Source organism: Tenrec ecaudatus, chromosome 12, assembly GCF_050624435.1.
Source record: "Tenrec ecaudatus isolate mTenEca1 chromosome 12, mTenEca1.hap1, whole genome shotgun sequence".
Lineage (NCBI taxonomy): Eukaryota > Metazoa > Chordata > Mammalia > Afrosoricida > Tenrecidae > Tenrec > Tenrec ecaudatus.
In genome coordinates this window covers 75,986,908-76,010,459 of record NC_134541.1, presented here as the reverse complement: position 1 = coordinate 76,010,459, position 23,552 = coordinate 75,986,908, and the positions used below count along the sequence as shown (strand labels likewise).

General features: G+C 39.8%; 1 protein-coding gene and 1 non-coding gene across 2 annotated transcripts in view; one reads left to right on the top strand and one right to left on the bottom strand.

The window, feature by feature from the left end:
- Nucleotides 1-261: 261 nt before the first annotated feature.
- Nucleotides 262-23,552, top strand: part of ZFAND4 (zinc finger AN1-type containing 4) — a 107,999-nt gene continuing 84,708 nt past the window's right edge. The window contains exon 1 of the mRNA XM_075527916.1: nt 262-1,448. The gene's annotated coding sequence lies outside the window, so the exon portion shown is untranslated. The remainder of the gene's footprint in view (nt 1,449-23,552) is intronic.
- LOC142423560 (U6 spliceosomal RNA) lies at nt 14,099-14,205 on the bottom strand. The gene has a single exon (XR_012779189.1). It is a non-coding gene; the product is annotated as a U6 spliceosomal RNA (small nuclear RNA).

Below are 23,552 nucleotides of genomic sequence, written 5' to 3'. Positions count from 1 at the left end.
ATATCAGGTTTGTGAAGTCAGGTGAGTGACACACCTATTGAAGTAGATTAGGTCATCTGGATTGGGAAGGTTCTAAAGGTGAGTTTGGAATCACCTGTGGGAGAATGAACACGTAAGTAGTGGAGTCCCATTGCAGGTTCGAGGATGTGTGTCATTTTGAAGGCTGCTATAGTTTGCACCCAGCCTCAGCCCATTGTAATGGGTGTAGAATGAGTGGCTGCTGGGTTTATTAAGTGCTGGAATTTGGCAACCCAATGCGCCCATAGTCCTCAATGCATTCCTGAGGAATCAATGATTGAGACCTAAAGTTGTCTGTCTTCAAACAGGCACACAAAGATAAATTCCGCAAGTTCCCCCTTCCCCCATCATTCAGACAGGCAGTTAGGCGGGCCAGAAAGAAACCCACTGCCATCGAATCATTCTGACTCAGAACCTAATTAGGATTCCCAAGACGACAGCTTTACGGGAGCAGATAGCCTCACTTTCGCTCTCGCAGTGGCTGGTGAGTTAGAGCTAGTGATCCTCAGGTTTAGCCGCCCAACACTTTCCTGAAGAAAGCACAGAGTGCAAGGGGAGTGACCTGGGCTCTGGAAGTGCCCACGTAGAGCAGCCCTTTGGAGCCTGCTTCCCCAGCACCAAAGCACCACCAGAGAGATGCAGGCTCTGTCCTCTTGCAGCCAGAGGCAAACACCGCCATTGCCAGCAGGCTTTGTTACTGGCCTCCAGCTCACATTCTGATCCATGGGCGTCTTAGTAATAAATAATAAACTCTCAGGGACCTCTTAACCGACATCCTTTGCGGAACTGCTGTGGAAAACTTGGGAACCGAGCAACGGCCAGTGCCCCTCGCAGAGTCCCGCCCCCGCCCTTGCTGATTGGCTAGCGAGGCGAGTACAGGCTTGGGATTGGTAGAGAGTGTCACAAAGGACAAGGAGGTGGGGCGGTCTCCGAGTGCAGCTCCTCCGGTCCTGCGGCATCGTTGGCGCTGCCACGCCTCCCTGTCCACCTGCTGGCAGGCCAGCGAGCTCGCCGACAGGGCCAACGAGCTAGCAGGCGAGCGCCGGCTTCCTTCTGGGTCTGACCAGATGGGGAGGACGCCGGGGGCCGCGGGCTGCTGAGGCAGCCTGCACTCGGTCGCCGACGCCACCCTCCGGGAGGCGCGTCGGTGCCTCCGGGCTGGACAGTCCGCGGCGCCCACTTTTCGCCATTGCTCCTCTGTGTGGCGGACGCCAGAGCTCACGACTACACCGGGGACCTGCCGTTCTCTGGACGTGTTTTCCAGCGTTCCCCCCCCTCCAAGCACTGTGGCAAGGTCCCCCTCACCCCACGGACAGGTGCCGACCTTCACCTCCCTAGTTCTTACCTGAAGCGGGCCCACAGCCGCCTCCGGCCGAGGCCTGTGACCCTGGGCTGCCGGAGCATAGCCTGGACAACCAAGGGCTTCCCAGGTGACTGACTGACCGACCTTCAAGTATGTGTAGAAGCATATGTAGAGCATATCTAGAAGTAGATATGTGTGCGTGTCGGGTACAGATGGATGCTTTATATGGTTTATATATAAATCTTGTAGCGTGCATTTAAAATGTAAGGCTATTTTCTCACATTAATAAACAGAGCTCATATTTTAATAGTTCCTTAATATTCTGGATATCTTTCTATTGGGGAGAAAGTTTAAAAGGTAACTGCGCTTGTGTGGTTAAATTTCCTTAGAAGAGAGGCTATAGCAAATTTTGAGTTACTGAAAAGGCTTGGGTTCTGGTGGGTTCAAACTGCTGACATTGTGGTTAGAAGCCCAACGATACCACCATGATCTCTTGAAAGAACTTAAGCAGTGCTATTATTGCTTTAAATATCTTTTTTAAATACCACATTTTATTGGCCCTTTCATCCATATATCATACAGTTCAATAGTTCTGCCATATCAAGAATGATACCTCAATCAGTTTTATTTTCCCCCATACTCATCATTATTTAGGTAATTTTTAAATTTATCATTTTGGCAAAATATACACAATCAAAATATTCACCAGTTCACAACTTTTATACCTATTATTCAGTGCCTTTGATTATACTCTTCGTGTTGAACAATCCATTTTGAGTATACAATTCAATGGCACTAATTACCCTGTCATTCAACCATCATATTCTCTAATGCCTTCATCCCTTTAACAAAACTCAACACCCAGTAAAGAATACCAAGCACATGGCCCATCAAGTGATTCCCAAGTCTTAGGACAGAGTAGAACTGCTCCATAAAGTTTCCAGGGCTATAATTCTTTATGGAACCAGATTGCCACATGTTTTTTCCTTTAGAGTTATTATTGGTGGGCTAGAACTACGAACCTTTTGGTTAGAAGCTGAGTGTTTTAAAATCACAAGTTTCTTAAGTGATAACTGCCTTCTCCCAACCTCTGATTGCTATTTGTTTTCTTCTGAGGTTTTGCTGGGTTTATTCCAACCCATCAATATTTTATTTTTTAAATCATTTTATCAGGGGCTCATACAACTCTTTTCACAATCCATACATACAGTATTTGTGTCCAGAATATTCGTACATATGTTGCCATCATCATTCTCAAGTCATCTGCTTTCTACTTGAGCCCTTGGTATCAGCTCCTCATTTTTCCTCTCCCTCCCTGTTCCACCCTCCCCATGAACCCTTGATAATTTATAAATAATTATTATTTTATCATATCTTACACCATCCGACATCTCCCTCACCCAGTTCTCCGCTGTCTGTCCTCCAGGGAGGAGATTATATGTAGACCTTGTCATCTGTTTCCCCTTTCTCCCTCACCCTTCCTCCACCCTCCCGATATTGCCACTCTCACCACTGATCCTGAGGGGTTCACCTGTCCTGGATTCCTTGTATTTCCAGTTCCTATCTGTGCCAGTGTACATCCTCCGGTCCAGCTGGATATGTAAGCTAGAATTGGGATCATGATAGTTGGGGGGGGGGGAGAAGCATTTAAGAACTAGAGGGAAATTGTATGTTTCATCGTTGCTGCACTGCACTCTGACTGGCTCTTCACCTCCCCACAGCCCTTCTGCAAAGGGATGTACAATTTCCCCCAGATGGGCCCTGGGTCCCCACTCTGCACTCCCCCTCATTCACAATGCTATGATTTTAATTTTTGGGTCTTTGATGCCTGATACCTGATCCCTTCGATGCTTTGTCATCTCACAGGCTGGTGTGCATTTTCCATGTGGGCTTTGTTGTTTCTCAGTTAGATGGTCCCTTGTTTACCTCTGATTGCTATTAATAAATTTTTTTCTCTGTGCACTTGCCTATTGTCAGTATTTCATATCAGTGGAATCATAGAGTATCGTTTTTTTTGTCTAACTTATTTTTCTCAAAATAATGTTTTCAAGGTTCATCTATGTTGTATTATGTACCAGGACTACATTTCTCTGTGGCAAAATTATGTTTCATTGTATGGCTAGACCACTTTTTGGTTATCCATTCATTCTTTGATGGACACTTTGGTTATTTTTCCCTTTTGACTATTTTGAATAATGATGCAACGAATAATGGTGTATAATATCTGTTTGAGTTCCTGCTTTCATGTCTTTTGGGTATATATCTAGAAGTAGAATTTCTGGCTCCTATGATAATTTTATATTTTAAGTTTCTGAGGAACCATCAAACTATTTTCCAGTTACACATCATTTTACATTTCCAGTAGCAATGATTGAAGGTTCCAATTGCTCTATATCCTCTCCAACACTTAATGTTTCTGTTTTTCTGGTACTGTCCATCCTAATGGCAGTTCAAATTCATCAGCCACTTCATTGCAGAAAATTGAGCCTGTGTGCTCCAATAAATATTAAAAGCCTCGGAAGCCCTATATTTGCATTTCCCTAGTGATTTATGATGTTGAATATTTTCTAATGTGCTTATTAGTCATTTATATATCTTCTTGATGAGCCCTGGTGGCATAGTAGGTTACATGTTGAGCTGTTAACCGCCAGATTGGCAATTAGAAATCACCAGTCACATCACAGGAGAAAGATGTAACCTTATATTCTTGTAAAGATTTAGCCTCAGAGACCTATAGGAGCAGTCCTAGTCAGTCCTGAAGGGCCCCATGAGTCAGAATGGACTCAATGGCATTAAGTTTGGTTTTGGAGTTATACTTTAGAGAAATGTCCATTGCTCATTAAAGAAAGTTGTGTTGCCTTTTTGTTAGAGTTGTTTGAGTTCTTTATATACTAGATATTAAATCCTGATCTGACAGATATATGACTACCAAATATTTTCTCTTATTTTATGAGTTATATCTTTACTAAAATTCTTTTATTTATAAAAGCTCTTACTTTTGATAAAGTTCAATTTGTCTTTTGATGCTTTTGCCTTTGTTGTCATAGCTAAGAAACTATTGTCAAAAATTAGGTTGCAGTTTCCCTTATGTTTTCTCTAAGAGCATTAGGTTTTAGTTCTTATGTTTAGGCCCTTGATCCATTTGATTTAATTTTTCTATGTGGTTTGAAGTATAGTTCCAGCTTCATTCTTTTGCATCTAGTAAGTACTCTGGCACCTTGTATTTATTTAACGTTTTATTAGCACATAATTCACATATCATACATCTCAATAGTTCAGTCATATTAAAAAGAGTTGTGAGACCATCACCACAGTAAACTTTAGGGCATTTATCTTTCTTCTATTCATTGTTTAGGGCTATGATTAAGCTAGCATCATTCATAGCTCCCCATTTCCCACCAACCTCCCCTGCCATACTCCTGGGAAACTATTAATCCAGTTACTGTGTCTGTAGATTTACTTGTCTTGAATTTCATACTAAAAATCAAAACAACCCAGCATTAATGAAAGAATGAATCAAAATAGAATAATAGAAAAGAAAGTAGAAATTAATAAAAACTGAGGGGAAAAACATTGGATCAAATGACAAGGTGTACCATTTTTAACCTCACTTCATCTGTAAATATCTACCTTATAATGTACTCTGTCTGAGAGCAAAGTCATTCTCTGTAAATAGATTTTGGGTTTCACTCTCATCCATAACCTTCTGCACAACTGGGTGTTCAGAATTTTAAGCTCTAATACTGTAACCTCATCTAGATTTGGATTTTATATTTATAGTTCTTAGATCACAGAAGTTGGTGTGCTACTGTGTGGATTTAGCTGACATTTCACTTAATTGGCTGATTGTTTTATGACAAACCTCTAAGACCTAGGCACTATTCTTTGTGATAACTAGACACTATCTGATTTCTTCACCACACTTTGCTATAGCACCCGTATCTTCAGTGATCTCTACATGAAGGTAAGTATCAGGCAGGACTATGCCATAAGAACTGTTTCCGTTTTTTAAAAAAGTGAAGGAACACACATATTAAGCCTTCTCTGTACCATAGACCAGGGACATGAAGAGCCTTGCTATTATACACAGTGCATTGGAACGTGGATTGTGGCAGATGGAGTTAGATTAAAATTTAATGCCTTATCATTTGATCTCCCTTTTGACCCATTTTAAAGTTGTTCTACCTTTTAGTATTTTCTACTTTAATTTTGGTTGAGGTTGTTTTTTATTTTGTTTTTGTATGTTTTTATGCATATGAAATCCAGGATAGGTAGATAGATAGAGACAGTAACCAGATTAATGGTTTCTTCGGGGTACGGCAGGAGAAGTTGGCGAGAAATGGGGAGCTAATAACAATGAGTACAAGAAAGAAGAAAATATTGTAAAATTGATTGTGGTAGTAATTGAACAACTTATCTTGATATGATTGAACTATTATTTTATGATATGTAGATTGTGTGCCAATAATTTAAAAAAACTAATTGTTCTTAGATTAGGGCTATGATTAAGCCAGCATCATTCATTAAAGTGATGGTTCTTTCTAGATGAGCCCTGGAATTACAATGGTTACATGCTCATCTGCTAACTGAAAGTTTGGAGGTTTAAAGCCATCCTGAAGGACTGAGGGGGAAAGACCCGATGATCTGCTTCCCCAAAGATTTAAAAACTACAAAAACAAACCCACTGTTTTCAGGTTGATTCAGATCCATTAAAACAAAAAACTAACGCAATCCCACTGCCATCAGGTTAATTCTAGCTCACAGCAGTCTTACAGGATAGGTTAGAACTATGCCTGTGGGTTTCTGAGATTCTTTATGGGGGGAAAAAGCATCACCTTTGCCCTGAAGACTTGATGGTAGTTTTGAACTGTTGACCTTGTGGTTAGCAGCTCAATACATAACCACCCTATATAGAGCTTCCAACACTGAAATTCTTTACTGGAGCAGATGGCCTTATCTTTATCTCATGGAGCTGCAAGCAGGTGTGAACCATGGATTTGTAGTTAGCAGTCTAAAGCTTAAACCACAACATCAACAGCATTCCTTCCTATAAGGGTTACAGCCTTCTTTTTTAAAAAAAAATAATTTTATTGGGGCTTGTACAACTCATCGCAATCCATATATACATCTGTTGTGTCAAGCATATTTGTATATTTGTTGCCATCATCACTCTCAAAACATTTGCTTTCTATTTGAACCCTTGGCATCAGCTCATTTTTCCCTCCACCCCCACCCTCCATCCCTCCCTCCCTCATGAGTCCTTTATAATTTATAAATTATTATTATTTTTTCGTGTCTTACACCGACCATTGTCTCCCTTCACTCACTTTTCTGTTATCTGTACCCCTGGGGGTGGTGGTGGTTATACGTCGATCATTGCAATCGGTTCCTCTTTTCTCCCCTCAACCTTACCCTTACCCTCACCCTCCTGGTATCGCTACTCTCATTATTTGTCCTGAGGGGTTTATCTGTCCTGAATTTTGGCATTTCAAGCTCTTGTCTATACCAGTGTATATTCTCTGATTTAGCCGGATTTGTAAGGTAGAATTGGGATCATGACAGTGGGGGTAGGAGAAAGTATTAAAGAACTAGAAGAAGGTGGTGTGTTTCATTGATGCTATATTGCAGTTGACTTGTCTCTTCCTTGTGATCCTTCTGTTAAGGGAATGTCCAATTGCCTACAGATGGGCTTTGGGTCTCCATTTCGCCCTTCCCTTCATCCACATCAATATGATTTTTTGTTTTGGGTCTTTAATGCCTGATACCTGATCCCTTCAACACCTCATGACCACACAGGCTGGTGTTGCTCTCAACTAGATGGCTGCTTATTTATTTTCAAGCCTTTAATACCCCAGACACGATATCTTTTTATAGCATGGCACCATCAGCTTTCTTCACTGTAGGGAACTGCATGTCCCTCAGCCTTGGATCAATGCCATATACAACCTTTATGTATTTACTCTCGGTTTCCTGTCATATAAATTGCGCCCAGTGATCTTCCTGCCTTTGTTTTACCTGTAGTTATTAGTTACTTGACCTTTGTTATGATTGGTGCTCAATTGCAAGCAGCCGCTACGTTCATTGGACAACACACGCCTGGCGGCACTTCCGCCAGGCGTCCAGTATACCTCATTAGCATGCGGACCAGTTTGAGCACAATTGCCCTCCATTTATTCCTTATTTGGTAGGTGCGTGACTATTGGCTACCCACCAACTATACCTTATTTCCATATGATGTAATGGTGCCCGCCCTTCGCTGGCTATTTAAGCCTCTGCCTTTTGTTCAATAAACGAGACTTGATCAGACTCCTGTCTTGTCTCCATTTCTCGCATCTCTTGCCCCTCTTCATTCCCAGTCCCTCTTTCAGGTATCCACGTTGTTGATGACCCGCAGGACCCACATTTGCTGTGCACCCATTTTGTTTTTGGTGATTGTGTCTGGAAGGTGAGCATAGCAAAATGCCAGGTTATTAGAACAAAGTGTTCTTGCATTGAGGGAGTATTTGAGTGGAGACCCAAAGTCCATCTGCTGCCTTACTACTTAACATATAAATATATGTACATAGAACTATATCCCTATCATTATACATAAATGTATTTACTTATGTACACACCTGTATTTATACCTCTATAAATGTCCTTTGCCTCCGAGTTCTTTCCTCTATTTCCTTTTACTATCCTCTTGTCTCACTGTCATGTTCAACCTTCATTCGGGTTTCAGTAATTCCTCTCAGCTACATTGCCCTTGATCAAACCCCACCAGGCATCCTATGCCCTCCTGGCCATCAATTTTAGATTACTTGCTGTTCCCTTGTCCCTGGGTTTGTTGGCACTCCCTTCTTTTTCCCCACGTCCCCCTCTCATGTGTCTCCCCCACCACCACTCCAGAACTGTCGCTCCCATTGTTTTCTCCTTTGGATAGTTTATCCTACCTATCTTATCTAGATAGACATGCAGGGACAACAATGAACACAAAAACAAGATGAAGAAAAATATAATAACAAAAGAAAACAAAACAGCAACAACAACAGCAAAAAAAGGAAAAAGCCTATAAATAGTTCCAGGTCTGTTTGTTGACCTTTATGAGTGTTTTCCAGTCAAGTCTGATGAAGTGTTACGCCCTACCCATGAAGTTTATTTTTGGGATTCCTTAGGAACTTCATTGCTTTGCCCCCTTTGCTGCTCTGTTGTGAGACATGCCCTTAGTGTTTTGCCCCAGTGTGGTGGGGTCAGATATTGCACAGTTCCGCATTGTGTCTCCAGTGTTGTCCCTGTAGCGCTATGGGTCAGTGAGGGATGTTGTGTCTTGTGGTGGGGCAGGCCCTACGGTCCTCTGTGTGCATTGGCTGCTCTGACGCAGAATGTCATCCTCCAGGTTTGGTAGGCTAGGAAGTGTTCCACTCTCTTCTTTCTTCTTCATTTGCTCCTGATCAAAAGCACTCCTCTCCCCAAGCTGCAGTTTCAGTCCTGTCCTTTGAAGTGCATTCTTCTGGTGGGGGGAGAGGTCCACGCACTTGGAATTGGAGACAGTCCCTCAAGGATTGCAGCCTTCCATCCACTCCTAGGCGTCATAAACTGGGAAACCTAAAAGAAACAATAAAAACAAAAACAAAATGAAACAGAAAGAAGATAATAATAATAATATAAAGATAAAAATAAAGAGTAAGAAAGAAAAGACCAATAAAGACCAATAACATTATTTGAAAACCTGGAGAAGAAATACCTGTCATGGACCAAGTGAGAAATATTTGAGCCTAGAGCAAATTCAGGTTGTCAGGTCAAGAGAGAGGTCAACTGAACAATTATCATTTTATACCATAATTCTATTCACCATAATCAAGTCTACAATAGTCTTTGCTAGTAAAGCTGCTGAGTACCTCTGTCAGAGGCTTCATCTGACTACATGGTCTACAGATGGATTTTGGGTTCCCACCGTCCTCCATGCCCTTCTGCAAGTTGAAAATTCACAGATTCACAATTTAAACTCTGATAGATTTTCCCTTCATCATATTTGGATTTTGTTATTTTGCATCTTTGGATTACACAGGTTGGTGTGCTACTTCTGTGTGGACTTAGTTGTCGCCTCACTTAGAGAGCTGCTTGTTTGAATCCAAGCTTTTAAGAACCCAGACACTATTCCAATTGATAGCAGGGCATTATCTGCTTTCTTTACCACACTTACTGTAGCACCCTTAGCTTCAGTGATTTCTTCATGAAGGTGAATACTGAGCAAGGCTATATTATAAGAACTAAACATTCTCTATTGGGTCTAGAATTCGTGAGAGCCCAGAATCCATCTGCTTGTCCCAAGTTATGAATGACTCTTGTTTATTTTGTCAGTCATGCTATGACAAAAAACAATAAGCAGAACCAACAAGATCATAAAAACAACAAAAAACATTGTAAACAAAAAAGAAACATTCTCTTAGTGCAGTGGTTCTGAACCTTCCTAATGCTGCGACCCTTTAATAAAGTTCCTCATGTTGTGGTGACCCCCCCAACCATAACATTATTTTTGTTGCTACTTCACAACTGTAATGAAACGGGCAACTCCTGTGAAAGGGTTATTCGATCCCCCAAAGGGGGAACCGCTGCCTCAGGGTATAAAGCGATTGCATTCATAACAAATAATTTATCCATTGGTATAGAATTTAAGGTACCATTGATATGAGGAGTTTATATGAGTAAAGTCCAACTGGGAGCTGCAAACTATGAGTTGTTGCTTTGTAAACATTGATTTATTAATTGGTTGAGCTCTGGTGTCATTGAGTATGGGAATCAGTGCTAGGAGAAAATGCTTGCATCATCTCTTACAAAAGCAGAACCTTGCCCCTCAGACCAAAACCTGTCACATTAATGCAACCAGGATCATTGAGGCATTAAATATATGGTGGTCTGGTTCTCCTTTCATTGGACATCCACTAAGCCAGGAGTCCTAACCAAAGTCCAACAACTGCCATTTCCATAGTCTTGGGTTGGCTATCCCTTGCAACCTCTCCTATTAGAGTGTTTCAGTCCTAAGTCCAAGGGTATAAGTGGTTTTAAGGCAGATCAGTTTTTACAGTCAGGCTTCTACACCAAGTCCTTCTGGTGTGACCTTTAGTGGATGTCATGTTTCTAGTAAGGCAAGTGTTTAAATTCGTTAAAATGCCGAGGACCATAAAACTGGGTTGATTTTACCCTCAAATTCCCTACAATTCTTGTTTAGCAGCCCTTCCTGATGTGAGGTTGAGCCTCCCCATTTTTCCACTACGGTCTTCTCCTTTCCCCTCTCCTTGAAGGATTGGCCCCAGCCAATGTGAAGTCTCCTCCCTTGAGGTGGTTCTTTTGAATTGCACATAAGGACGGTGATATATGGTTTGTGGCCAGTGGGCAGACTTTCCACCCCTCTATTTGGGAATTGGTCCCTTATATTTGAACAATTAGTGTTTCTCCTTATAGTAATGGACTCATATAATACTTGTCCTTTTGTGATTGACTAACTTCACTCAGCATAATGGGTTTCAGGTCCTCCCATGAGCAAAGTCTCTTACCATCCTTGCTTCTAAGGAGTATTCTAACTGTACTTCCAATATAGATCTGTTCATTCTCTGGCAGCCACGATACAGTCAATCTTTGCTAATATTGTAACTGAAAAACACTGGTTCTTCTCTGGCCTTTCTTATTCATTGTCCAACTTTTGTATAGGTATGAGGCTATTGGAAAAACCATGGCCTGGATCTGGCCTAGTACTATAGTCCTCAATGTGACAACATTTTTTCTTTTTAAATCACATTAAAGAAGGTATTTGAAATAAAAAATTTTTAAATTAAAAAAAGAAGATATTTTATTTCTTTCCAGTGTAACCAGTGCTATATTGAGTTGTTTTTCTTATACAGTATAGTCATTTTCCCTGCATGCTTTTCTTATTACAGATGAAGGACTTCCAAATATATTTTCCATTATATTCTTTCTACTCTTATCGAGTGGACTGTTTCAGGGTTTGGGTATTGAAGGACACTGGTTAAGGGGAAGCTGTTATGTACGTTTTTTCTAAATTCTTTGGGCTGTCATAGGTCACTCACGCCTATATTTCTGGAATGTTCATTTTTGTCATTCCTGAGTCCTGCTGTTAGAGAATCTACAACAAGCACTTACGGAGTGCTATTGATTTTGAGGGAATGGGGGTCTGCCCACTGGTATTTCTGGAGTGCACTCCTATTACTTAAGGATCCACATGTTGTCTAAAATCATATTATAAAAAATTATTTCAATAGGAGGGGAAAATGGTTAGAGTTCAATTGCTTCATACAAAGTTATTTTTTCCTGCAAGCATTTTAGTATCAAAGATATAAGAATAACAACATCTGAGCAGGATAGCTTTTTATTTTGTTTTACATAGTAGTCAAAGGCTATCACCAGCAGTATTATCAGCATAATACTTCATATTAACACATATACGACTCATTATCTCAATAAATAATGTAACGCAGAGCAACTGTGCTGCAAGCAGCTTTTCTTCCTATTTGAAATTCTGTCTCTTTAGGAAAATTAGCACTCTACACAATGCAATTCGGGTTTCTTAATTCTTTGCAAAGATGCCCTAGTGGTGCAGGGTTAAGTATTTGGTAACTGAAAGACTAAAAATTTGAACTTAGTAACCACCCCTTGGGGGAAGACAGGGGATAGTTCTATACTGTCCTACAGGACCACTTTGAGATGCAATTAAAAATCAACAAGAGTGGGTTTCTGTTATGGACTGAATTGTGCTTTTCAAAAATATGTGTTGTAAATCCCAACCTCTCTGCTTGTTGTAACCTCACTAGGGAATGGATTGTCTTTGTCCTGATTAGTGTAGAGTATATTTTGAGTCAATCTGTTACAAAATATATAATGAGCGGATTAAACAAACTGAGATTAAGTAAGAATGATGCCATGCCACTTTAAGATTTATGGAGAGCAGAAGCTCATAATAAGAAAAGTATTTCTCCCAGAGCTGTCAAAGGCTCAGCATCTTCTCTAAGAATTTGTATCCAAAATGTGAACTTATAGCATCTTAAACGATGAGAAAGTAAATTTGTTTATTAAAACAATCCACTTCAGTGACAACATTAAATAATAAGACAGACTGGATTTTGGTTTTTTAACTATTTCTAAAACAGAGATTATAAGTAACCTCATCATGATGTTCTAAGGACATTTGAGAAGTTGTTGTTATGTGCTGTTTAGTTAGTTTCACCTCATAGAAATCTTATGCATAACAAAATTAAACATTTCTCAGTCCTGCACCATCTTCACAATCATTGCTTTGTTTGAGCCCATTATTTCAACTACTGTACAAATCCCATCTTCTTGATGGTTTTGTTTTTTTGCCCTCTAATTTACCAACTACATATAAAAAACAAAGCCCATTACCACGGTAAATGCTTATTTATATTTTCATTAAACAAAACCTCTAAGAAGTGCCAACATATGCAAAACAGTGTGCTAGGTGCTAGGTAAATCAGAAGTGGTTTGTTTCTCTCATGAGTAGCTTACAGGAAAGCCATGTAAAAACATGACATTGTTTGCTATGATTTAGGTTTCATAGAAACTAAAGGCAAAAGGCTAAGTAGAATAGCTGATATTGGAGCTGAGTCTTAAAACATGATTAGGTGCTTGGCAGCAGGCTAAAGGTCAGGAAGAGTGAGGGAAAAAAAACAGGAGCAAAGAAACAGACTGAGATTCAGATGATAAGCAGAGTAGGATAGATTTTTCAGGATGGAATTTCTACAGAAGGTGAACTGCAGGATCTTCAGAGCCTTTTGTGTAGAAGCAATGCAGAAACCATAACTGACCTCCTCTGACTTCTCTGTTGCCCCATGGAGGTGTCAGGCATGCCTCCACCCTCCACTTTTCTTTTCCTGTTCTGACACCAACCATTGTTCCGATGGCAAACTACTATGCTGGGTTCAATAATTAATTGCAGTGGTCACACAGAACTCACAGATGTCAATTCTACCAGTTTACCCTGTCCTACAAGGTCACTATGAATTGCTATCAACTCAAAGATGGGGATTTTCTTAGTAAGTTAACATGTTACCACAAATCAGGATCAATAAATCTTAAGGATATGATCATGGGTTCACAGCAGTGTCTCTCCTTAGCCAGAAGCCAAATTTCTCTTTTTTCCTCATCTTCTGAGCCTTGCGATTCCTTGGCTTCTGCTATGAGCCACGAAACCAACTTGCTGCTCTGCCCCACAGTCTCATAGACTTTCGGTTGCTCTTTGTTATGTCTTATGGTCTCTTTGCCTAGGCCTCTGGCCTCGGTTTTGCTCTACCCCATGGTTCATGTGCTGCAGCTTCTGGTGCCTCTGGTGTTGGCCTCTACCAATTTAAGCAGAGATCTTGAATGTGCTAGACTGGTGCCTCTTCTTCTGATTTCTTGGGATTTTGCTATGTGCTCCTGCTTTGTTCTTTTTCTTTTTTGAAGTAATATTAATTTATTGTGTTTTGGGTGATAACTAACACAGCAAGTTAGGTTCCTGTTTGACAATATGCATACAAATTGACCCATACAAAACATTTGTATATTTTTCACATTGTGTCAGAATTCTCCTTTTGTGTGGGTGTATCAACTTAAGAAAATTAGTTTTATTGCGCGATACGTAACACATTGTGAAATTCAATAGTTCAACCATATTAAGAGGGGTTGTGCAATCATGACTACAATTTTGGAACATTCTCTTCCTTCTTGTGTCCATTGCTATTGTCTCCCCATTTACTCTACCCTCCCCTTCTGTGCTCCCAGGTAATTTAAAATGTGGAATACTGGACAGATTTGTGTGTCATTCTTGTGCAGAGACCTTGCTAATCTTTTTTGTATTGTTCCAGTTTGGGTATATGTACTGCTGAGGCAAGCACTATCTTGCTTCTGAGATGACCCTTTATATACAGAATAGCTTTGATGGAGCTGTGGTTTTTTGTCTTTCAATAGATCTTACCCCCAAGGAAGCAAAATGTGGGGACTTAAGTCACACCCTTGACTAAGGGGGGGGGGGCGAATCAGAATATGTCCCACCCACCTTAGTTCTGTAACGGAGAACTCCCTCCAAAATGGGATTATAAACACAGGCATAGAGGCTGGAGTTTAGTACATCACATAAGGGCTTATGTATGGTCAAATGGACCACAGTAATGGACTATATCTCACTGTTTAAAGAATTTTATTGCATACACAATAGGAAACCATTACAAGAAAGGCTAAGATATAACGTGACCAGCTCCAGTTTAAAAAAGAGAGCTGCTGATACCATAGGCGATAAACTGGAAGAATGAAGGGCAGCAAATGGAGGTTACAGCTAGACCATCAAAATTACTCAATTAAGTGATAAAAAGCCGCATCTAAATCCTAATTGCTGTGGATACAGAGAGTAACAGATGATAGACATATTAGAAACTTTTCAACTGCATATCAAGGGATGGGGAGGAGAAACGGGAAATTATTCCTAGATTTCTGAATTGAGTAATTGTTATTAAAAATGGTATGGTGGTAGTCTTTATCAAAATAGTGTATAAAGCAAAGTTGAGGATTGTGGAGTAGATAGTTACACTTTTGAACATGTTGGATTTCAGGTATGGCACAACTTTCCTGGCCTTATTTCCTTATTAATGCATTTTATTATTTTCCTAAAACTTCTTTTAAATAAGCTCCCTGTGATTGTTATGTATGCTTTCTTTTTAATTGTTTTCATTAGGGGCTCATACAACTCTTATCCCAATCCATACATATATCAATTATGTAAAGCACACTTGTACATTTATTGCCCTCATCATTCTCAGAACATTTGCTCTCCACCTAAACCCCTGGCATCAGGTCCTCATTTTTCCCCTCCCTCCCCACTCCCCCCTCCCTCATGAACTCTTGATAATTTATAAATTATTTGATCATATTGCCCTGTCCAACGTCCACCCTTCACCCACTTTTCTGTTGTCCGTCCCAAAGGGAGGCAGATCCTTGTAATCAGTTCCCCCTTTCCATCCCACCCTCCCTCCACCCTCCCAGTATCGCCACTCATACCATTGATCCTGAAAGGATCATCTGCCCTGGATTCCCTGTTTTTCCAGTTCCTATCTGTACCAGTGTACATCCTCTGGTCTGGTCAGATTTGTAAGGTAGAATTGGTATTATGATAGTGGGAAGGAGGGAGCATTTAGGAACTAGAGGAAAGTTGTATGTTTCATCGTTGCTATATTGCACCCTGACTGGCTTGTCTCCTCCCGAGACCCTTCTGTAAGGGTGTGTCCAGTGGTCAGCAAACAGCCTTCGGGTCTCCACTCCACCCTTCTCCCTTCATTCACTATGATGTGATATTTTTTGTTCTGATGATGCCTTATATCTGATCCCTTTAACACCTTCTTGTTGTGTTTTGTTTTGTCTTTTGTCATTGGTTTGTTGTTGTTGTTTTGTTGTATATTGTTGCTTGGTTCTGCTCTCTCTTGTTTTTGTACATGTTATTATCTCCGCGGGTCTGTTCTGTCTAAATAACATAAACTGGATGAACAATCTGGAAGAGAAAACAATGGACCAACAGCTCCGGGGGGACATGGGAGAGGGGGACGTCAGGGGAAACGTAGTGATATTAACAAACCCAGGGACAAGGGAACAACAAGTGATCCAAATTGGTGGTGAGGAGCGTGTAGGAGGCCTGATAGGATGTGATCAAGGGTAATGTAACTAAGAGGAATTACTGAAACCCAAATGAAGACTGAGCATGATAGTGGGACAAGAAGGAAGTCAAAGGAAATAGAGGAAAGAGCTAGGAGGCAAAGGACATTTTAGAGGTCTAAATAAAGGCATGTATATATAAATATATTTATATATTAAGGCATGTACATATAAAAATATATTTATATATTATAGATGGGGAAATAGATCTATGTGCATAATTTATAGGTTTAGTATTAAGGTAGCAGATGGACATTGGGCCTCCAACCAAGTACTCCCTCGATGCAAGAATACTTTCTTCTATTAAATTGGCATTCTATGATGCTCACTTTCCTGATACAATAGCTGAAGACAAAGCGGGTGAATAAGCAAATGTGGTGAAGAAAGCTGATGGTGCCCGACTATGAAAAGAGATAGCATCTGGGGTCTTAAAGGCTTGAAGGTAAACAAGAGGCCATCTATCTCAGAAGCAACAAAGCCCACATGGAAGAAGCACACCAGCCTGTGTGATCACGAGGTGCCAAAGGGATCAGTTATCAGGAATCAAAGAAAAAAATCATATCATTGTGTGCTCACCTCCACGATATGATCATTGAAGACAAATGGGTGCATAAGTAAATGTGGCGAAGAAAGCTGGTGGTGCCTGGCTACCAAAAGATACAGCGTCTGGGATCTTAAAGGCTTGAAGGTAAACAAGTGGCCATCTAGCTCAGAAGGAACAAAGCCCACATGGAAGAAGCATACCAGCCTGTTTGACCATGAGGTATAGAAGGGACCAGTTATCAGACATCAAAGAACTAAAAATCATGTCACTGGGTGTCCTCCTTCCTGATATGATCAATGAAGACAAACATGCACATAAGCAAATATGGAGAAGGATTTCGGAGTGGGGACCCAAAGCCCATCTGTAGGCAACTGGACATCCCCTTATGGAAGGGTCGTGGGGTGGGTACGAGCCAGTTAGGGTGTAGGGTAGCAATGATGAAACATACAACTTTCCTCTAGTTCTTAAATGCTTCCTCCTCCTCCACTATCATGACCCCAATTCTACCTTACAAATCTGGCTAGACCAGAGGATATACACTGGTACAGACAGGAACTGGAAACAAAGGGAATCCGGGACAGATGAACCCTTCAGGACCAGTGGTGAGGGAGGCGATACTGGGAGGTTGGAGGGAAGGTGGGAGGCGATACTGGGAGGGTGGAGGGAAGGTGGAACTGATTACAAGGATCTACGTGTGACCTCCTCCCCGGGGGGACAGACAACAGAAATGTGCGGGTGAAGGGAGCTGTCGGACAGTGTAAGACATGACAACATAATAATTTATATCAAGGGTTCATGAGGGAGGGAGGGTGGAGATGGAGAGGGAAAAATGAGGAGCAGCTGATACCAAGGGCTCAAGTAGAAAGCAAATGTTTTGAGAATGATGAAGGCATTAAATATACAAATGTACTTGACACAATGGATATATGTATGGATAGTGATAAGAGTTGTATGATCCCCCAATAAAATGATTTTTTAAGTATATGGAAATATAAAAGATTAGAGGAAGAAAAAGAAAACCAAACATAGTAAAAAATGCTTTTAAGTCTATCATGGGTTTAAATAATATTTAAATCCTGCAAATATTTTAAAGTAACTAGGTTTGGCAAATAATTAATTCACTTGAAATTGAAATAAATTCCATAAAACTGCTTATTAAATTTAAACATTCTATATACAATTGCCCTGATAGTGTAGTGGTTGGGTGGTGGGTGCTATTCAAATTGTCGGCTGTTTGAAACCACCAGCAGCTTCGCAGGAGAAAAACTGAGCTTTCTACTTCCATCAACAATTACAGTCTCAGAAACCCATGGGGGGTTGCTATGAATCAGCATTGACTCGATGGCAATGAATTTGTTTGAGCTTTGTATATAATTTTATTGAAATATTTAGGCAGTCAATTTCAGAATGGCAAGATTTATTAAATGTGATCTCATATTTATATGAATTAATTAGCTTCATGATTGCTTTTGATCTTGCTTAAAAGAGTGATAGCTGATCTTTATACATTTCTGGCCATAGTATGTAGATCCAAATTCCACTATCACATCCGTGGTAATTCTATGGTCTTCTTCCAGTTTCTGGACGTTAGTAACAATGTCTTCATTCTTTCAGGTGTTCCTAGCCTTCCGTACAATACCTGATTGATCTGAGAATGGTTGTTTTATGAGGGACAGCATTCCTATAAACTTGTTGCAAAGCTCCAATGATTTGGGAAAATGTCCACTTGAGTTTTTCTTTTAATTTGGTGTTTTTAATATTTGGTGTTAACTCTGACCTTAAAAGGGCTTTTGTTTGGTAGCACCAAAAGTATCATTTTTTAAAGACACCCTAATAAGATTAAGACAGGTGTATTATTAAGAGGCCTTGTTTATATAAATCAGTGATTGCAGAGACATATGTAAACATGTGTTGGGAATAAATATGTGTGTGAATTGGAACCCTAGTGGCAATGATGTTTGCTTATTTAAAAAGTTTTATTGGCACTTCATCCACATGTCATACAATTCAGTAATATCAAGAAGAATTATACAATCATTAGCACAATCAATTTTAGAATATTTTCTTCTTGTACTCATTGTTATTGATGTATTTATTTATTTAGCAGTTTTTAAATGTACACATTGATGATTCATATTTCCTTTTGACTCCTATACTTCCCTAATGTTCAGTTTCTATTCACCTGGGCTTATCTGATAGCTTTTTTCTTACTCCTGAGGTTTTACTTATTGTGAAATGTGTTAGAATTTTTACTTACCATATATACTCGTGTATAAGCCAAGTCTTTCAGCCAAAAAAAAAAAAAGCAAAACAATTTCAAGTTCTCCTGAATTTTATAATTCCTGGAGCCATGAAGACTGGGTGGTCCTCTGAAACTATCGCTTAGAGATAAACTTGAAACCTTAAGCCAAAAGTATCCACCTAAAGTCTTTTAAAAAACAAACAATAGAGGGAGGGGGGAAAGGGGAGGGAGGGAAAAAAAAAAGAGGACCTGATGCAAGGTGCTTAAGTGGAGAGCAAATGCCTTGAGAATGATTGGGGCAGGGAATGTATGGATGTGCTTTATACAATTGATGTATGTATATGTATGGATGGTGATAAGAATTGTAAGAGCCCCTAATAAATTGTTAAAATTTAAAAAACAAACAAACAATAATTTAGTTTACTCAGTAAAAAGTATCTGCCTTGTACATTATGCTATTTTAAGAGCTATCTGTATGGACTCAAATTGACAAGAATAATTTGAAAGATTAGCTAATAACTTCAGAGGGCAGTGAATTCATGTTAATAAGGGAGGAACAACTCAAAAAGGAAGGAGAGAATGGCTACAAAATTCACAGAATATAATCAGTGTCACTAAATGGTACACTTACAATTTGTTAGATTGGTTTATGTTTTGCTGTGGATATTCTCAACAACAAAATAAATAAAGTATGTTAAAAATAAACAATTAGAAGTTGAATTACCATACGACCTAGCAATTCACTGCTAACAATATACCCAAAAGACTCAAAAGCAACACTGTGAACATGCTTTGTTCACCAATTCACTGAACCATTAGTCACACCCATGTTCATCAAAGGACTACTCATAATAGCAAGAAGATGGAAATAACCTAAGTGTGGATTCATGGGAGAATGGGTGAATAAACTTTGAAATATATACACAATGAAATACTACAAAATATTAATGAATAATGAATCTATGAAATACCTCATGATATAGATGAACCTGGAGGACATTATGCTAAGTGAAATTAATCACAAAAGACAAATACTGTATGAGACTACTGTTATTTAAAAAATAATTTCACACTACTGTAAAAGATAGTCTTTGGAGTTGAAGCTAGATGAGGGAAGGGGAAGCCATAGGCTAGAATAGAGATAGGTGTTAATCTGCGTGAAGGGGAAGACAATGTCCAAGAAAGGGAGATGAGCACAACAATTATGGAAATGGGGCAAACCACAAAGAGGGTTGATAAGTTGTTGAATATAAAAATGCCGTTCCGCTCTGTGAACTTTTATATAATTCACAATAAAAAGTTGTTTAAATGACACACCATCTAAAAAGTGAAAAGACAACCCATAGGGTGAAAGAAAATACAGGTAAAGCATGGATCTGATAAAGAACTTAAGGGAATATATGAAGAACTCTAGCAATTCAATTATTAATTGATACCTTAATTACAAACCACGAATTAAATAGACTGTTCTCCAAGAAGATTTGAAAATCATAATAACCATATCAAAAGATTCTCAGAATCATTAGTCATTAGGGAATTGCAGATCACAATGAGCTGCTACTTCATACTTAGTAAGATAGTAATAATAATAACAACAAAATAAGATTGTTATTAGTGAAGATATGAAGAAATTGGCATCATTCATAGCTGGTGGAAATGTAAATGGTTCATACCACTTTGGATAACAGTTTGGTAGTTTCATAAGTGCTAAACATAGAGTTATCACATCATCTAGAAATTCCATTTTTAGGTAGATGATGGAAAGAAAGGAAAACTTAGGGATCAGTTATCAGTCATCAAAGACCAAAAAAATCATATCATTGGCTGCACACCTCCATGATAGGATCGCGGCAGACAAATGGGTGCATAAGCAAATGTGGTGAAGAAAGCTGATGGTGCCCGGCTATCAAAAGAGATAGTGTCTGGGGTCTTAAAGGCTTGAAGGTGAACAAGCGGCCATCTAGCTCAGAAGCAAAAAAGCCCACATGGAAGAAGCACACCAGCCAGTGCGATCACGAGGTGCCAAAGGGACCAGGTATAAGGCATCATGCAACAAAATATATATATATGTATGTGTTTATATATATATATATATATGTGTGTGTGTGTGTGTGTATATATATATATATATATATATATATATATATATATATATATATATATATATATATATACCATATTGAATGAAGGGGGAAGTGCAGAGTGGAGACCCAAGGCCCAAGTGTCGGCCACTGGAGAGCCCCTCATAGAGGGGTTTAGGAGAAGAGATGGGTCAGTCAGGGTGAGAGGTAGTACCGATGAAGAACACAGCTTTCCCCCAGATCCTGGATGCTTCCTCCCTCCAACTACCGTGATCCGAATTCTATCTTGCAGGACTGGATAGGACAGAGGTTGTACACTGGTGCATATGAGGGCTGGAGGCACAGGGAATCCAGGGTGGACGATACCTTCAGGGCCAAGGGTGTGAGGGGCGATGCTGGGAGAGTGGAGGGTGAGTGGGTTGGAAAGGGGGAACTGATTACAAGGATCCACATGTGACCTCCTCCCTGGGAGATGGACGGCAGAGAAAGGGGGGAGGGGAGACTCCGGATAGGGCAAGATATGACAAAATAACAATGTATAAATTACCAAGGGCACATGAGGGAGGGGGGAGCGGGGAGGGAGGGGATAAAAAAAGAGGACCTGATGCAAAGGGCTTAAGTGGAGAGCAAATGCTTTGAGAATGATTGGGGCAGGGAATGTGCTTTATACAATTGATGTATGTATATGTATGGATTGTGATAAGGGTTGTATGAGCCCCTAATAAAATGTTTTTTTAAAAAAAGAAATGAAAACGTGCCCAACCAAAACTTGTACATGAATTTTTTTGTCATAGCATTATTTGTAATAACCAAAAAGTAAAAGCAATACAAATACCTATCAGTTGATGACTGACACAACAAAGTGCTGTATATTCATGCACTGGAATGTTTAACAATAAGAGGAAATATGGATACATGCTAGGACATCAAGGAGTCTGGAAAACATGTTAAGTCAAGTCAGCAAAAGAAAGACCACCAACACTAAACCACATTCATTGCCTTTGCATCGATTCCAACTCTTAGAGACCCTATGGGCAGGATAGAACTGGTCCTGTGGGTTTCTGAGATGAAAACTCTTTACCACAGAGCTGTGGTGGTAGTGTACTGGTTAGGCATTGGGCTGTGATCCAAATGGTTGGCAGTTCAAAACCACCAGCAACTCCTTGAGAGAAGGAATGGGCCTTCTACTACAGTAAATAGTTACAGTCTCAGAAACCCAAATAGGTAGCTGAGTCAGTATTGATTCTATGGCAGTGACTTGCGAACCCCTTTTTAAAAAATAAATCATTTTATTGGGGGCTCTTATAACAATCCATACATCCACATGTCAAGCACATTTGTACATATATTGCCATCCTTTCCAAAACATTTCCTTTCTACTTGATCCCTTGGTATCAGATCCTCGTTTTTTCCCTCCCTCTCTCCCCACCATCTCACCCTCAAGAACGCTTGATAAATTATAAATTATTATTTTCATATCTTACACCATCTGCTGTCTCCCTTCACCCATGTTTTTGTTGTTGTAGTGACTCGGGAGGGATTTATAAATCAATCATTGTGATCAATTTTCCCTTTCTTCCCCTACCTTCCCCCTACCCTCATGATATTGTTACCTATTTTGTTCCTGAGGGGTTTATCTGTCCTGGATTCCATGTGTCTTATCTGTACCAGTGTACAATCTCTGGTGTAGCCAGATTTGTAAGGTAAAACTGGGGTCATGATAATGAGGGAGAGGAAGCATTAAAGAACTAGAGGAATGCTGTATGTTTCGTTGGTGCTATACTACACCCTGGCTTGCTTGTCCCTTCCTTGTGACCCTTTTGTGAAGGATGTCCAACCATTTACAGATGGACTTGTCTTTGGGCCTCCACTTTGACCCCCCCCCACTTGTATAATATGATTGTTTTGGGACTTTTGATGCCTGATACCTGATCCTGTCCGGCACCTTATGATCACACAAGCTGGTGTGCTTCTCCCATGTTGGCTTTGTTGCTTCTAAGCTAGATGGCCACTTGTTTTCCTTCAAGCCTTTAACACCCTAACTCTATATCTTTTAATAGCCGGGTACAATCAGCTTTCTTCACCACATTTGCTTATGCGCCCATTTTGTCTTCAGCGAGTGAGTCAAAGCTAATGGCAACTAACAACAGTAAAAACAGCAATAACTCATCTTGCATGGCTTTTGGTTGTGTTTGCTTCTCCTATTCATTAGCCAATGTATGTTCTCAGTAGAAACATTATTACCAGTAACCTAACTTCAACCTAATGCTATACTGATAAAGATCCTCCAGGAATACAAATGTTTATGGATTAGTGAGTCTTATTTTTAAGGAACATGAAGGTGTTATTAAGATGATTGACTTTCTTTTGTCCAGTGTGATTTAAATGTATAATTGCCATAAATTATGGTTTGTATGGCTTAGGAAACATAATTTACATACCTTAGAAAATGATATGAACACATTTTTCAAAGTTGGTAAGCATTCTGACATGTTGTTTGTTGGTTTAAATATCATTAACCTTAAAACAAATATTTGAGCCTGTACTGCATAGAAGGAGTTGTGCTGAGTTTCTAGTAAGATACAGAAATTTACAACATTATACCTGTTGTTAATAATTAGACATAAGCACTCACATGAGTTCTGGGGCCATCTGGAAGATTGAAATGGGTTCTTC